General features: G+C 46.8%; 1 protein-coding gene across 1 annotated transcript in view; it reads right to left on the bottom strand.

Moving 5' to 3' along the window:
* LOC310711184 (F-box only protein 44-like) overlaps positions 1 to 11,162 on the bottom strand; it is a 74,312-nt gene extending 63,150 nt beyond the window's left edge. The window contains exon 1 of the mRNA XM_083512713.1: positions 10,997 to 11,162. The gene's annotated coding sequence lies outside the window, so the exon portion shown is untranslated. The remainder of the gene's footprint in view (positions 1 to 10,996) is intronic.
* Positions 11,163 to 18,246: the final 7,084 nt, after the last annotated feature.

Raw genomic sequence — 18,246 nt, forward strand, 5'->3', positions numbered from 1 at the left:
CCTGTGAAAAGCATCTTTGTTTAGACAGGCCTACCCAGGTACACAGGTGGCGCTGTGGTCTAAACCACTGAGCCTCTTGGGCTTGCCAATAGATCAGAAGGTCAGCAGTTCGAATCCCCGGGATGGGGTGAGCTCCCATTGCTCTGTCCCAGCTCCTGACAACATAGCAGTTCGAAAGCACACCAGTGCAAGTAGATAAATAGGTACAATGTCCTCCTTTATATTCAGTAAACATTTTCCAATCTTCTTTAAACGTATGTTCCACTTGTTCTCTTATTCTCTATGTTAAGTCTGCAAGCTGCGCATATTCCATCAGTTAAAGTTGCCATTCTTCTTTAGTTTAGGGAAATTTTTAATGTCTGATGCTGTATTTTTAATATTCGGTTGGAAGCCACCCAGAGTGTCTAGGGAAACCCAGCCAGATGGGTGGGGTATAAATAATAAATTATTATTATTATTATTATTATTATTATTATTATTATTATTATTATGACCTTGCTTGTTTTCCATTTTTGGACTAACAAAACACGGGCTACAGAAGTGGCATACATAAATAAGCTTTTTGGATGCCTGGGAATTTCCAACTGAATTATCCCCAACAAAAAGGTCTCTGATCCCCCCCTGAAAAGTACTTTTAAACCTTTTTTTCCAATTATTATAAACTATTTCCCAATACTCTTTTACCCTTTTATCCACCACATGTGATAGAATGTTCCCTCAGTCTCCCTGCATCTCCAGCACTTATCTGATTCAGTCTTATACAGAGGACCTTCTGAATTTAAAGTATTCCAGACTGTTAGCAGCCATTGACTCTGATGGTGCGGAGGACACGAGGGACACTGCGGTCGCACTATTGTATATCTGGTGTTTACACAATCAATGGCTACTACCCACAATGATTCTATCTCCACTGTCAGAGGTATCATGCTCCAGAATGACAGGTCTTGGGAATCGCAGGTGGCCAGGGTGCTGCTACCGAACTTAAAAATGGAAAGCGTAATGCTGGTGGTCAACAAAAATGGTTTAGAGACTATCTCAAGGCAAATCTAAAAAAAATGTAGTATAAACACCAGCAAATGAAAAAGGTATTTAAATATACCTTCCTGAAGAAACCAGAGGGCTTTCTCCTGGGCATAGTCGGCCAATTGGTGCCAAAGAAGGATAGAACTTTCTTTATGTATGCCACAACAGCAGCAAGAATACTTATTGCAAAGTACTGGAAGACACAAGACCTACCCACTCTGGAAGAATGGCAGATGAAGGTGATGGACTATATGGAATTGGCGGAAATGACTGGCAGAATCCGAGATCAGGGAGAAGAGTCGGTGGAAGAGGACTGGAAAAAGTTTAAAGACTATTTACAGAAATATTGCAAAATTAATGAATGTTAGAATGATGTTGGATAGAAATTAAGTGGTTTTTAGCTGTAATATTATAAGGGAATATGAAAAATGGATTATTAACAGGTAAAAATTTAATGTCACAATATTTTAAGATTAAAGACTAGGATAAACAAAGAGGGGAAGGATTTGCTGAACTAACAAACTGAATTGGAATACAAAAAAGGGAGGTGTGAGGAGGTCCGGGAAACAAGCAAATGAAAGATAAGTAACGGAAAGATTGAGTTGTTTTTAACTACTTTTATTTTGTATTTTTGTATTTTTGTTTTTTCATTTTGTAATATTTTGAAAATCTTAATAAATATCTTTTTTAAAAAAACAAAAAACCAACAATTGGGAAACGCTTGTGAGCGCTCCAATTGTAGAACAGCCTTTACCAAAGGTGTCACGGGCAGTTAAATGCAACACCTATCTCACTTTCAGGCCAAGGGAGCTGGCGTTTGTCCACAGACAGTTTTCTGGGTCATGTGGCCAACAGGACCAAACTGCTTCTGGCACAATGGAACATTGTGATGGAAACCAGAGTGCATGGAAACACCGTTTACCTTCCCACCGCAGCGGTACCTATTTATCTACTCGCACTGGCGTGCTTTTGAACTGCTAGGTTGGCAGGAGCTGGGACAGAGCAATGGGAGCTTACTCCGTCACAAGGATTTGAACTGCTGACCTTCTGCTCAGCAAGCCCAAGAGGCCTGATGGTTTTAGGCCACAGCACCAACAGCTCCCTTCACTTTGAAGTAAGCCCCATGGACAGAATACACATCCCAGGTTGGGCTTGCTAATCCCAGTCACAGCCACCAGGTGTCATGCTTGATCCACTGGTTAAAAACAACAACATCTCAGTTCTGGAAATTAAAATGATGCTGTCTGGTCTGGTTGCATTCAAACTCTAGAGACCTGTACCAGAGATAGTGGAGGTTTTTTTGGTCTTGATAAAAGGAAATAATTTCCTATGCAATGCATAGAACTTATGCAATTCATTGCCAAACAGTGATGACTCAGTTTAGTTGTCTGTAAGAAATGCTGCCATTCAATAGGCTGGTCATCAGCCATTAGATATGAGAGCAGAATTAGAGCCTCTGAGCACAGTGTTCCCAGCATGGATGTTTATATATGTATGCTCCTGCCAACCTAGCAGTTCAAAAGCACGCAGTGCAAATAGATAAATAAGTACCACTCTGGCAGGAAGGTAAACGGCGTTTCCGTGCGCTGCTCTGGTTCACCAGAAGTGGCTTACTCATGCTGGGCACATGACCCAGAAGCTGTACGCTGGCTCCCTCAGCCAATAAAGTGAGATGAGTGCCGCAACCCCAGAGTTGTCCGCGACTGGACTTAACAGTCAGGGGCCCCTTTACCTTTTACCCTCCCTCTAAAAGCAAGTTCAGGCGAGTGAGCATAGGCGCCGACTCCATGGGGCTTGAGGGGGCCCGAGCCCCCTCAAAAATTCGTTTGGGGGGGCTCCGCCCCCCCAATAATCTCTGGCGCCCCTCCAGCAGAGCGCCATCGCCGCCCCTCCCCCAGCCCAAAATGCACAGGGTCGGGCTGCATGCCTCCTGCCCTCCCTCCCGAGCAAAAGCTCCACCCAATTTCCGCTCCGGAGCTGATTAATAGGCGCAGCACGCTCTCCCCTATTCGCTCACGAGGAGGCGGCGCCACTTTATCTGCATATTCATGAGCTTATTTATTATTCATGAGCTTTCCCGGGCCCCCCCAATATTTTTTATAAGTCCGCGTCCCTGCGAGTGAGTGCCAATCATTTTGGAAGCCAAATGGGGCCACAGCCCCAAATATACCCTGTGTTTGCAACAAGTGCGGCACAATGTGGACTAGCTGCTCCTATGCCATACACTTCAATATACAGTGGTACCTCGAGTTACAGATGCTTCAGGTTACAGACGCTTTAGGTTACAGACTCCACTAACCCAGAAATAGTACCTCAGGTAAAGAACTTTGCTTCAGGATGAGAACAGAAATCGTGATCCGGCGGCATGGCAGCAGCGGGAGGCTCCATTAGCTAAAGTGGTGCTTCAGGTTAAGAACAGTTTCAGGTTAAGAATGGACCTCCAGAATGAATTAATTTCTTAACCTGAGGTACCATTGTACCTACCCACTTAAATAAGATCAGAAGGTTGGCGGTTCGAATCCCCACAATGGGGTGAGCTCCCATTGCTCTGTCCCAGCTCCTGCCAACCTAGCAATTCGAAAGCACACCAGTGCAAGTAGATAAATAGGTACTGTTGCAGCGGGAAGGTAAATGGCATTTTCATGCACTCTGGTTTCTGTCACGATCTTCCGTTGCGCCAGAAGCGGTTTAGTCATGCTGGCCACATGACCCGGAAAGCTGTGTGTGGACAAATGCCATCTCCCTTAGACTGAAAGCGACATGAGTGCTGCAACCTCATAGTCGCCTTTGACTGGATTTAACCATCCAGGGATCCTTTACCTTACTTAAATAAGATAGCAGTTTCTCTAAATCTGTAGGTTATGCAGAAGTATATATAAATTTGTAATTATTCTTTTTCAAGAACCTTCAGAATGACATGACCAGCTATTTTGCCAAAGGCCCAGTGCTTTTTTTCTCTCTTAAAAATGTTTTGGGGTACTCTCATTTGGACTCAAGAAAATCAACATTTTGTAGTCTGAACTGGGGAAAATAAATACAGTAAATGCACAAAAGTACAAAGATTCATAAAACGTTTAGGGGTATGCATATCCCTGCATCCCCCCAGAAAAAAAATCACTGCAAAGGCCCATACTCTTCCTGTGACATCACACCCAGTTGACCCGGCAACCTTCAAAATCTCTTGGTCTCTGTTCACACATTAGAGCAAGGGGTTAGGCCCTCAATTGTTTCTTAATGGCTCTGGTTTGGCTAGGTCGTCTTGTATAGCCTAGCCCAGGAATTCCTTGGCAGCTTGTATTTTCCCTTCATATCCTAATTAATCAAAATCCCACCATTTATTAATTTCTCGGGACCCTCCCCGTCCCGCCATTCATAACACAACTGCATCTATCCTGAAATGAACAAGGGTTTTCTATGCCTGCATTTACAACAGCGGGGCCAGTAGGTGGCGCTGTGGCATCGCGGGAACCCACCCCTGCATTCATCTCCTTTGTAATACTCACCAAATCATTTATAGCGGTGCCCTGCGTTCCCCAACCTACGGTTGCCATGCATCTGGAATTTTCCGGACACAAACGGAACATTGTAGTCGGAAGCAGTGTCCTGGCGGAAATTGGCAAATTGTCCCGGGAGACGTATGGCAAGCCATGTCGGCAGTGTCGTTTTTGCTGATTCTTCTAAAAAAAAAAAAAAAAAGAGGCTCAAAATAGCTCAAAAACGGATTTTTTGCAGTTTTGCAGCTCAACAACTTTGCTCAGAAAAGCTCATACAGTGGCATCTTGGTTCTCGAACTCAATCTGTTCTGGAAGGCTGCTCGACTTCCAAAAATGTTCACAAATGAAGGCACTGCTTCTGATTGGCTGTTTGGTCCCTGAAACAACGATGACATACGAAATAGACATTTGGCTTCAAAAAAACATTCGCAGACCGGAACACAAAAAGTATTCACAAATTGGGAGCTCATTTGTTCGGTACCACTGTACTCACTTTTTGAAATATGGCAAACCTGAGAAACACAGTTCCTTAATATTTAAAATGAGAGGTTTGCCTGCCTTAAAGCCACACAGTTAGAGTCTTGGACTAGAACCTGGGAGATCAGGGTTCGAATCCCGGCTTAACAATGACACTCAATGGGTGACCTTGGGCTGGTCGCTAGGCAAATTAACTACAAACCCCCAAATTTGGAATCCCTTCCAAACCTGTGCCAAACTGCTGCAGTTGTTTTTCAGCGAAAACCCCACATTTTGCAGCGGCCCACTAGCTGAGCAATTGATACGTCAAACTCGGGGATTGTACTTAACATTAACCATGGGTAGGCAAACTAAGGCCCGGGGGCCGGATCCGGCTGAATTGCCTTCTAAATCCAGCTGCCAGACAGTCCAGGAATCAGCATGTTTTTACATGAGTAGAATGTGTCCTTATATTTAAAATGCATCTCTGGGTTATTTGTGGGGTCTGCCTGGTGTTTTACATGAGTAGAATGTGTGCTTTTATTTAAAATGCATCTCTGGGTTATTTATAAAGGTAAAGGGACCCCTGACCATTAGGTCCAGTCGTGGCCAACTCTGGGGTTGCGACGCTCATCTCGCTTTATTGGCCAAGGGAGCCGGCGTACAGGTCATGTGGCCAGCATGACTAAGCCGCTTCTGGCAAACCAGAGCAGCGCACGGAAATGCCGTTTACCTTCCCACTGGAGCGGTACCTATTTATCTACTTGCTTTGACGTGCTTTTGAACTGCTAGGTTGGCAGGAGCAGGGACCGAGCAATGGGAGCTCACCCCGTCGCAGGGATTCGAACTGCTGACCTTCTGATCGGCAAGCCCTAGGCTCTGTGGTTTAACCCACAGCGCCACCCATGTCCCATGGGTTATTTGTGGGGGATAGGAATTTTTTAATCCCCCCAAAAAAGTATAGTGCAGACCCCCACAAGGTCTAGAGGGACAGTGGACCAACCCCCTGCTGAAAAAGTTTGCTGACCCCTGACATTAACTATGAATCCCCAAATTTGGAATTCCCTCCAAGCCTCTGCCACTACCTTCTGGCAGGCCACATGCCGGGGATGCAAAAAGTCAAAAGCAAAAATGATCAGAGAAGGAAATGTTAACGTTAGTCATGTTCCAGCAGAGCTATTCTGCTAGCTTCTAAGGTAAAGGTAAAAAGGTAAAGGGCTCCTGGGCAGTTAAGTCCAGTCAAAGGGGACTATGGGGTTGCAGCGCTCATCCCGCTTTCAGGCTGAGGGAGCCGGTGTTTGTCCACAGACAACTTTCCAGGATATGTGGCCAGCAGGACTCAACCGCTTCTGGCACAACGGGACACAGTGACGTAAACAAGAGCGCACAGTAAGGCCGTTTACCTTCCCACCACTTGCACATGCTTTCGAACTGCTAGGTTGGCAGGAGCTGGGACAGAGCAACAGAAGCTCACCCTGTAACGCGGATTCGCACCGCTGACCTACCAATCGGCAAGCCCAAGAGGCTCAGTGGTTTAGACCGCAGTTGACCAGGACTGAGGTTCTCCACCAGTGATCTAGGACATTGGTTACCTTGGACTCCTGTGTTATGGGGCTTGGTGGTGGTGTGGTAGGAATTTTACGGTCTTGTTGTTGTTTAGTCATTTAGTCGTGTCCGACTCTTCGTGACCCCCTGGACCAGAGCACGCCAGGCACTCCTGTCTTCCACTGCCTCCTGCAGTTTGGTCAAACTCATGCTGGTAGCTTCGAGAACACTGTCCAACCATCTCGTCCTCTGTCGTCCCCTTCTCCTTGTGCCCTCCATCTTTCCCAACATCAGGGTCTTTTCCAGGGAGTCTTCTCTTCTCCTGAGGTGGCCAAAATATTGGAGCCTCAGCTTCAGGATCTGTCCTTCCAGTGAGCACTCAGGGCTGATTTCCTTCAGAATGGATAGGTTTGATCTTCTTGCAGTCCATGGGACTCTCAAGAGTTTCCTCCAGCACCAGAATTCAAAAGCATTAATTCTTCGGCGATCAGCCTTCTTTATGGTCCAGCTCTCACTTCCATACATCACTACTGGGAAATCCATAGCTTTAACTATACGGACGTTTGTCGGCAAGGTGATGTCTCTGCTTTTTAAGACGCTGTCTAGGTTTGCCATTGCTTTTCTCCCAAGAAGCAGGCATCTTTTAATTTCGTGACTGCTGTCACCATCTGCAGTGATCACGGAGCCCAAGAAAGTAAAATCTCCCACTGCCTCCATTTCTTCCCCTTCTATTTGCCAGGAGGTGATGGGACCAGTGGCCATGATGTTAAGATCAAGCTTACTAGCTGCTTTGCTTCTCAATATTCTCTGGTTGGCCTCTGTTGTCTTCTCCTACCAATAGGGAACCTATGTAAGGACTCTATATGGGCTCTTGAATACCCCATAAGGGAAAGGGGCAATTTTTGTTTACAACAGTGGGTTATCACAGCAATAAATAACAGCAGGCACTATGCCCAAGCACTAACATCCCCCCCCCGATCTCTTTTGCAAGGTTATTCCACAGGAAAAATGGATTATAGTTCCTTGAATTTTTGTTCCGCCCAAAGCGTTGCTATAGAATCATGCAGAGGACGATCCGTCCTGGCTTCTCTCCCCCCCCCCCCACCATCCCAAGAGGAGTGCCTCAAACCCACCACTGTACAAAGATGGATGTTTGGCAATGGTGCCTAACAGGTATTGCACACAGTAAAAAAAAATAAACTAAAAGAAATTAACCGCCCCGGGCCTCGGTTTGTGTGAGGTCTCAATCCCAGGCGATGCAAAGTTAAGGAAAGAGGAAAAACATGCCCCTGAGCAAGTGCAGAGTTCATTTCCTTTCCGGCAGAACTACAGAGGGTTCCATCCTCTCTACCCTGGCGCAGCTGGGATTCGCAGATGAAGGGCTGGAGATCAGACAGTGCCTTTTCTAGACATTCTCTCCCCAGAAATTACAGACACCGTGTCTCCCCTTTGCTGGGTGAAAAGGTGGCTCTGTTCAATGAAACGTTGAGAAAGTGAACATCACATAGTGAAGGGTTGTTTTTTTTTTAAAAAAAGAGAATAAAAATCTGATTCAGAATAATGGCAAGAGATTTGGAGATTCCCAACCCCCCCCCCCCGCTTCCGCCCTTTCGTTTTTTTGCTAAATTAAACCTAATCTTGTGTTGACTCTGTGCTACAAAAAGAAATAATGAAGATTAAGATGAGATCTTGTTTGCTCTTGCTCAACAAAAGCCAATTAATTGCCTGGAGTGGATTGGGGGCTGCATGCCTCACCTTAGACAGAAAATGGGATCAGATAAGGGTGACGGCTGGGGAATGGTCCCAGCCCAGTTTGAGTGATAACTTGGGAAGATTGACAGGCTGCCTCTGGAAGGGAGAAGAGAAACTGGCTCGGAGAATCTTTTGGGGAAACTGCGGAGGACTCACTGATTCGGAAGCCATCCCAGTTGGCTTGTGGTGGTTATATTGGTCTCAACTAGGGCCTTTTCAGCACTGGCCCCGAACTTGATGGAACGCTCTGTCACAAGAGACTAGGGCCCTATGGGACTTGACATCTTTCTGCAGGGCCTGCAAGACAGAGCTGTTCCACCTGGCCTTTGGTTTGGACTCAGTCTGACCCTTATGTTTTCCCTCCCCTTATGGTTTTGATCCACGATCCCTGTAAGGGACAGAACCTGCAACCTTGGTGTTATCAGCACCATGCTCTAACCAACTGAGCTATTCTGTTCAATGACTAGAGCATTTGCCCTCCATCCTCCATCCTCTATCTCTCAATTTTATGGGTGGGGTGGTGAGCCAACCTTTTGAGACCAGGTATCCGTAACCCTCAGAAATTGATGACATTTAGGGAACACGAGAACAATTTAGCCTCCGTGCTCTGCTTTGTACCTTTCTCATCGGGGCAACATTTAGAAGAAGAAGAATTATATACTGTATGTATTTGTCAACAAAGGCCACTGATCTCCATTTCGCAACCCCACCAGCAACAGACGGAAATGACTTAAAAGAAGAAAGAGGGAAGGGGGTTGGGGGAGCAGCCACGGAAAAGTGATTTTCTGTGCCTGCCTCGCCAAGGGAATTAAATCTTGTTTTCCCCCGTCACCAGCGAGTGGAATAATCCAATATATTACAGTTAATGTGCATCTGGTATTTATTGCTGTGTGGTTGACCTAACAGAGTTTTATTCTTACATTACGGATAAAAACCATTCCGAGAGGCGAGGCTGCAGGCTCTGAGATCAATTATGAGCCTTTGCAACACTGGAAAAATGAATTATTCCTCGTACAAGATGAAAATATATATAAATATATAAAACACAGGGCGAAACACACAGACACCATTTCATGCTACCCCCCAGCTCCTTCTCCCTCCCACTTCTGCACTGCGGATTTGACTGAACCAAGTTTGGGCTCTGAGCAAGATTTTTACTTGGGCAAACTTTTAAGAGTTGACCTGAACCAGCAATTCCTGAACGAGAGGCTAGGAGGACTCAGTGGGGAATTGAGAGTGAGGATTGCTCACATGGGTTTTGTGGAAGCAGGGGCTTAGACTAAACCTGACCCCAAATGCACCCTTCCTTGATTTTTGCACCCTAGCGCCGTTAGGGAAGAAGAAGAAGAGTTTGGATTTGATATCCCGCTTTATCACTACCCGAAGGAGTCTTAGAGTGGCTAACATTCTCCTTTCCCTTCCTCCCCCACAACAAACACTCTGTGAGGTGAGTGGGGCTGAGAGACTTCAGAGAAGTGTGACTAGCCCAAGGTCACCCAGCGGCTGCATGTGGAGGAGCGGGGAAGCGAACCTGGTTCACCAGATTACGAGTCTATTGCTCTTAACCACTACACTACACTGGCTGTACACCACTGAAGAGCTGTAGTTCAGTGGTAGGACACCTGCTTTGCATGCAGAAGGCTGGGCATGTCCCCTGCCTGAAACCCTTGAAAGCCACTGCCTGTCAGTGTGGACAGTACTGAGCTAGATGGACCAATTGACTCTGTATAAGGCAGCAGCCTTGTCCCTGTATCTTAAGGGAAGGGGTGTAGCTCAGTGGTAGAGCTCCTGCTTTGCATGCAGAAGGTCCCAGGTTCCATCCCATGGTCAGGGCTAGCCCAATACATTTCGGCTTCTGAAGTGAACCGCAAAACTGCACAGATGCACCCACCCACAAACAGCAACATTTAAAGTAGTCATGGAGTTAAGCAGTAGTATAGCATGGGAATATTGGTTCCTGGACCCCTGTTCACACGTGTGGCGCTGTGGTCTAAACCACTGAGCCTCTTGGGCTTGCTGATCAGAATGTCAGAGGTTCGAATCCCTGTAACAGGGTGAGTTCCTGTTGCTCTGTCCCAGCTCCTGCCAACCTAGCAGTTCGAAAGCACAGCAGTGCAAGTAGATAAATAGGTACCACTGTAGTGGGAAGGTGAAATGTGTTTCCGTGCACTCTGGTTTCCATCACTGTGTCCTGTTGTGCCAGAAGCGGTTTAGTCCTGCTGGCCACATGACCCGGAAAGATGTCTGTGGACAAACACTGGCTCCCTCAGCCTGAAAGCGAGATGAGCGCTGCAACCCCATAGTCACCTTTGATTGGAACTAACCATCCAGGGGTTCTTTACCTCCCCCCCTTACCCGCTTAATCCACCTACATCACTTGCCACTCTCTACCCCTCTGGCAACGAACAGACCACACTCTTAAGTAAGTTTAAAAGTAAGCTTTACTTACAAAACCCAAAGGTCTGATTCATGCATTATTTCATGCAGCAGCAAGGAGAACACTGGTAAAATACTCCTCGGTATGAAATATCGAAAGTTAGCTTTAAGCATGCTAAAGGAAAGTTCTGAGGAAGCCTGAGCAGATGATTTAATTTTAGATCATTTAGATTTAATTATTTTAGATATTTCTTCATCTACTTGATATAGATACAGTGGTACGTCGGGTTACATATGCTTCAGGTTACAGGCGCTTCAGGTTACAGACTCCGCTAACCCAGAAATAATACCTCGGGTTAAGAACTTTGCTTCAGGATGAGAACAGAACTTGTGCTCCGGCAGCACGGCAGCAGCAGGAGGCCCCATTAGCTAAAGTGGTGCTTCAGGTTAAGAACAGTTTCAGGTTAAGAACGGACCTCCGGAACGAATTAAGTACTTAACCCGAGGTACCACTGTATATGCTTGATATTGATGAAGATGATTATATTCTGCCCATTGCAACGAAACAAAACAAATCGCATGGCTGCCATTCTTCCCCCTGTCCTCTGCCCAAATCCTGCCCCCATTTGCTGGAATAAAACAGCCTTCCAAGCTGCTTTTCCAGTAGAAGCAATGACCTTCCGGAAAACTCCCAAGGCAGCCCAGAGAACCAGATGGCACTGCAGGCCTCAGAATTTCGCCAATCATCAATGCACAGACCTCATCCTTTTCGGGCATGTGGTGGGGAGGGCAAGTGCCTGACTCGGGTCTCCATCAAAAAACCAACGAATCATAAACCTTCTGCAAGGGAATGGAGTCAGGCGGGGGGGGGGGGAGCGGACAGCTGGTGACTAAAGGCAGCTCACCCATACATGTCCGGAGAATGTCGACGATGCCCCCCCCCCGTGCTTTGAGCACCTGTTCTGACTTTTCTTTTCGCAGAGATTTGCTCAAAGATGCTTAAATGCGTGCCTTTCCCAGAAAGGTTCACAGCATTTAACGCCTGCTGCTCGGATCAGAGGGCAACGAGGCACAGAATAAGGAAGGTTGCAGCCGCCGCCCCCCAGTTCTTTTTCACGGTCTCCCCTGCCCCAACTCCAACTCTTTCTGAGCAGCAGGGTGATTTGCCACCTAGCAATGCCAGTTCCCTTTTGAAGCTGAAGTTGCTGCGTTTGGAAGGACTGGTTGCTTCTCACACACAGGTTGAGAAGGCGTTGTAAACAAAATCTGCCCTTTTCCCCTTATCCAAGAGCCCGTATAGAGTCCTTACGTGGGTTCCCTATTGGTAGGAGAAAATAACAGAGGCCAACCAGAGAATATTGAGAAGCAAAGCAGCTAGTAAGCTTGATCTTTATTAAAGCTGTTGCAACAGGGTGCTCCCCCCACACGCAGGAGGACGGAGGAGGACCCAGAACAAAGGTGTTCCTGCCCTTATATAGACATTTTAAATTGCCTTTCCTGGAGCTCAAGACCACCCCTCCATACAACATACATACATCACAGAAGGGGTGTAACCCAAGACCACCCCCCACAAACATCAAAACTACATCACAGGAAAGGCGGTCTACAACAGAAATTTGAATGAAGGTTATCTGATACAGTGGTGCCTCGCAAGACGAAAAGAATCCGTTCCGCGAGTCTCTTTGTCTTGCGGTTTTTTCGTCTTGCGAAGCAAGACTATTAGCGGTTTAGCGGATTAGCGCTATTAGCGGCTTAGCGGGCTTAGCGGATCAGCTGATAAGCGGCTTAGCGGCTTAGCGGATCAGCTGATAAGCGGCTTAGCGGATCAGCTGTTAAGCGGCTTAGCAGCTTAGGATCAGCTGATAAGCGGCTTAGCGGCTTGGGAAAAGGGGGGGGGAGGAAAACCCCCCCGCAGGAACTCGCAAGACATTTTCGTCTTGCGATGCAAGCCCATAGGAAATTTGTTTTGCGAAGCACCTCCAAAACGGAAAACCCTTTCGTCTAGCGGGTTTTCCGTCTTGCGAGGCATTCGTCTTGGGGGGCACCACTGTAATGCCTTATCTGATTGCCTTTCCTGGTAGTCTGGCCATTTCTTTGAAATGGCGATTACTAAATTCCTGTAACAAGGAAGGTTTTTTTTTCACCTCCTCCCTCCTTGCAGAGAAACATTTGGTTAGCTTGGGAGTCAAAATGATTTCAGGATGGTCTTCCTGTGCTGATGTATGTATGTATGAAAATGGGATCATGTTACAGCACTGTACCGTGATGCTTTGGCCCGTCCCCTAAAATGAATATGAGATCCCTGCTTCAGTAGGGGAACAGGAGAGATTATGGTCTCACTGGGGCTTCTGTGACAAAGTCTAAGAGGAATGGGATGCCATCATGTCAAAGGCACACAGGCTGCACAGGCTGGTCTTGTGGGTGGCGGTGGGCTCTCCTCCATTGATGGGTTTAAAGCAGAGATTGGATGACCATCTGCCAGGGACAGGACCGGATTTAGGTTAGATGAGGCCCTAAGCTACTGAAGGTAATGGGGCCCTTTATACGTCCAGCTGTCCTTTGTCAACAACAAATTGTAGCTGTTTTTGTGTGTTGAATATATACTATATGGTAATTGATGGCCCTATAGATATCTAAAGCCATTTGCACATAACAAATAGGAGCCTACACAACACAAAATGCTGTTGCTGTACATTCAGCTGTGCTGCACTGCAGTCTGCAGCTGCATGCTGCATGTTGCCATGCAACCAGTCCATGCAGAATGTAGGCACTCTATATATAGAAATGAGCAAACCAGCAATATTTTAGGGAACAGGCTAGTAGGCGGGGCCCATTACTTACATCATAGGAGCCCACACAACACAAAATACTGTTGCTGTATGAAGGCTTTAGTTTATTTTTTTTATATTTTTATAAAATTTTATTTTATTTTATTTTTATATTTTGGAAATGTACACCCAGTTTTTTCCCCTTTAATTTTTTTGCCTCCCCCCCCTCCCGGGAGATTGGGGACCTAAGCTATAGCTTGTTTAGCTTATATGTAAATCCGGCACTGGCCAGGGATTCTTTAGCTGTGATTCAGGCATTGCAGGGGGTTGTATTAGATGACCCTTGGGGCCCCCTTCCAACTCTATGATTCTATGATTCTGTCTACAGCAGAAATCCTGTCTGCCAGGATACCTGATAGTGGTCACTGATTGCATTACCTTGGCAGCCTGGCCATTCTTTTGTGATGGTTAATACTTCAGTTCCTGAATCCAGGTCACAGGCTCACCGTATTCATACGCAAATGCACCCTTAAGACAGGATTTGCAAGCAAAAAGACAATGCGGAGGCTTCCCTATTTGCCTCTGCAGAGGAATTTTTGAGGTCACTGGGTGAGTCAAAATGGCCCCAGGTTTGCTCTCCCTTACTATTTCAGACACATGGTTCATATATTTAGATATGTGCGCATTTATGAATATTTATTCTATATTTGACACCTTGAAATTCTTATAACACTGTGGATTGCCTCTGGGCTCTGCCCTGCTTGCAATCCCCTTTCTGCCTCTGGCAATGTCAGGGATGGAAACAGGGACCTCACTCCTGAAGAGGGAGAATCTGTTCCCAGGATCCTGTCCACATCCCAGCCCTGGAAGATTATAGGAGAAGCCTCTTCACCGTCTTGAGTCCCCCTTTCTCCTAAATTCATGCTCTACAGTTAAATTAACTCCCCTCCCCACACCTCGTGCAGGCGACTGTGCCCCCCCCTCCCGCGCTGAAAAATAGAAGCAGCATTAAATGGCAGGGGTCTGCCAGAAGGCTCCTCCAGAGCGCATCCGCTTTCTGGCGCCTGCCTCAGACATCGATTCCCTCTTAACCTGCCTCCCTTGGCACCAGGATCAAGTGCCACCGTGTCTCCGGTTCCTGCCTGCGCTTTGGAGGGAAGGGTTAAGGGGGGCGCCCGCCTCTAATGAGGCTTAGAGCAATCGATTGTGTTCTACCTGTTTAATTATGGAGATTGGGGCTTAAAAGCTTACTCAGGCCACGGAAGGCAGCTTTGGAGAACAGGGAATTGGATAACAAGTGAATTGCTTGGCAGGAAACGAAGGTCTTTGTGTGTGTGAATGTGTGTGTGAACCCGGTCTGCAATCAGTTCGAATCTAAAAAAGAAAGAGGTTCCAAAACCCCAATCGCCCAGAAGCCGACCTTCTGAAAGAAGTCTGTAACTTTATCCATGGCACAGAGAAAGCGGAGGAAGAAAAGTCCCCCCCCCCCGCCACCTCTCAAAACGCTAGTAGCTCATGGACATCCAATGAATGAATAATTTTTTAAAAATTAAAATTTTAATTTTTTTTAATTTTTAATTTTTTTAGATTTTTAAAATTATTTCGACTGCATCAGACCAACACAGCTACCTACCTGAATCTAGATCCAATGAATGAGTGTAGGAAGATTCAGGAAAGAGAAAATGAAATCCTTCTTTGCGCAATGCATTGTTAAACTACGGAACTCACTGCCACAGGAGGCAGTGACAGCCACCAACTTGAACTAGGTGGGTTTCAAAGAGGATTCGGCAAATCCACGGAGGACAAGGGATTCATTGGTTATTAGGCACAATGGTCATACCAGTTATAGGAATCTGTATGGAAACTAAAAGAGGATATGTTTCTTAAATGTTATCTTTCCTTCCTTACATTTGTGAGTTCAGCAGAGTACATCCCTTTGTCAGCAAAAAAGAAAGAAGATAGCTTTAGCCTTTTAATTTAAGTAATCCAGGATGGAGACTGGATTTCCTGTTATTTCCCCCTCTTCTCTCCTTTAAAACAATAAGCACGCAAAATGATCTTCTTATAAGATAGATTTACTCTCTATTTCACACCAGCAGTCTAGAGGCAGACTTATATTGTAGGTACAGACGTATATTATATTTTAGAATGGGAATCTGAGCTGTGACTCAGACTCAGCATATGTCCTATGTCCCTAGTCATTGGTGGAGCTTTTTAAAGACAAAGCCCAAAGTTGTTGAACTCTTTCTTTCTTTCTTTCTTTCTTTCTTTCTTTCTTTCTTTCTTTCTTTCTTTCTTTCTTTCTTTCTTTCTTTCTTTCTTCCTTCTTCTTCTTCTTCTTCTTCTTCTTCTTCTTCTTCTTCTTCTTCTTCTTCTTCTTCTTCTTCTTCGATAAATGCCAAAAAATTGTGATTTTTCAATTGACTTCTCTAAGATCCAGGACAAAGTGCCACCTTTCAGAAATTCTCCCTAGATGTCAATTCTGCATTTGAAAGGTGGGAAAATGCGAAAACATGGCCCTAGAGAAGAGCTCTAGCAGGAGGCTGGACACAGGGGGAGTAGCTCTCACAGAAAGGATTTCCTGTAGATCCTGTGAGATCCAACTTTCTCTCTGTGTGTGCTTTCCTAGCAATCAGAAGTAGTTGGGTTTGATTGCTTTACTTTAGATATCCCACAACAATTTCTGGAAGCCCCAGGCAGGGAGAGAGCTCTTGTGCTCAGATCCTGCTGTGGCCACAGGATGATGGGCTAGATGGGCCATTGGCCTGATCCAGCAGAGGTCTTCTAATGCTCCCAGGAGCCATATTCTCTGACTTACATGTGAGTCTACAAATGCTGCCTCGAGTTCCGGAAGCAGCGAGAAGCATGCTGTGTGTCTATGCGCAACAACGTATTGAAATACTGCAGCCGAGGCCAGGTCACCAGCATTCATGCACAGTGCTGTCGGAAGGCGTTGCTGCTACATTTGGGGTGGCCAATGCAGTATTCTGAGCACACATGCATATGGAAACGTGGCCAGGAAGTCTGGGGCAAGCGCAGAGCTTCTATGTGCACATGTGCAGTATCATAAGAAGATGTAATTGCTAGGGTCAGAGCATTCCAAGCATGAGGGTGCACGTGAGGGTTTGTGTAGAAATATGACGCCTGGGTCTGAGGCATCAACTGAGCACCTGTGCATGCATGCACAGCACCACAATAAACTATATTGGTTAGAACAGAAACGCTTTGTCAGGAGTCCAGTTCCCGGCTTGATAACTCAGTAAGTGTAGATAATTAAACAGGATGCTTTATTGTCAAAACAAACAGATAGCTCCGGATGGCTTTAACGCAACCTCCACCACCATCAATCAAGATGACCCTTCTGAAGACTGCTTCCTGACCAGAAGCAACTGAACTTTCGCTTCATACGTCTTTTGTTTTGCTTCCTGTCTTGCAGCCCTCCCATTCGTCGAGACCATGAGAGGTCAGCTCCCCCCTCTTCACCATTCTCTGAGAGGCTGTCTCTTTCAGACTCTTTCATGTCTGTTTGTGCTTCGGGCAAGCTTTGCCTGCGTTCTAGCTTGCTCTCAGCCATTCCCTGATCAGCCCGCATTCCAAGGTGTGATGGCCTGGGATTCGGACTTGGATGCTGAACCTGAGGGGTCCCAGCCTGCACAGAATTCGCCGGCTCCAGAATCAGCTGAGCTGGGGCTGGGGCATGAGCCTGAAGGGTCCTCACCTGTGCTGGATCCTCAGGTGCAGACACCAGCTGAGTCTGCTCTGGCTCCTGAGGTGCCTGCAGGTGCTCCACTCTCAGCCCCGTCAGAGGAAGCTGAGGTTGCCTCTGGGTCCGGTAACCCTCCAGCCTCTCCTGGGCTGCAGAGACTCAGGACAGAGAGGCAGAGGGAACTAAGTTCCCACAGGAGGAGTGCTCACCTCCAGGCCAGGAGAGGCGAGTTACCAGAGGATCGGGGCCACCCTATGCTTCGGGGCAGATAAAAGATGGCCAGCCCCAGTCCCAAGTTGTGGGAGCAACATTGTTGGTTGCTAGTTCCTGCCTGAACCCTGTCCTGCTTTCCTGCCTGAGCTCCAGACCTGCCCTGGCTCCCTGCTTGCATGTCTGTTCCTGACTTCACCTGACTCCCTGACCTGCACCCAGCTTCAGCTACTACGGACTGCCTCCATGTTGCACCTTTGACCACGGTCCGGACTTGGTCCTTGCCTCTCATGTAACCCACGGGACCAGCACACAAGGGGTGGAGGAGTTGGCACTAGCTGATGCTCATCCTGAAGGGCACTTAACCCTCTCTGTTCCTGGCTGCTTTCTTCATTTGGCAGCACTTCTTCCTTGGGAGCTGGCTCATTCATGACACCGTTGCAGCCAATGGCATATTCTGAGAGTGGCATGCATGCACAGCAGTCAAAGGAATGGCCCTCCTCCATGTCATCAGATACCCCAAGTGGTGGGTCGCCCTAATTGTGTTTCATAAGAATTCGCTGTGCTAAGCTTTCTTACCTGGCACAGACACGGAATGAGAAGCAGCTCCAGCGATTGCTTCGCAGTCCAGGAATGACAGCAGGAGATGACAGCAATCTCTCCAGAGCTGCATGTGAGGCGGCGACGCCCACACCTGCCTGGTACATGCGTGGGCGCCGGAGCTGAGTTGCTGAATGAGAAAGGAGGACGCCGGGGGAAGAGGGAGGCATCGAGTGCTGTTACTGCCACTCCTGCACCACCAGGCGAGCTAGTTTATCCCTGAAGCATGAGATTCAATTACCTTTATTGTTATCTTAGCTTACATAGCGGGGGAAAGTTATTAGCCACCACAAAATTATCTGGTTCTGTGCTTGTT

This window comes from Podarcis liolepis, assembly GCF_965112155.1.
Source record: "Podarcis liolepis genome assembly, chromosome: 7".
Taxonomy (NCBI): domain Eukaryota; kingdom Metazoa; phylum Chordata; class Lepidosauria; order Squamata; family Lacertidae; genus Podarcis; species Podarcis liolepis.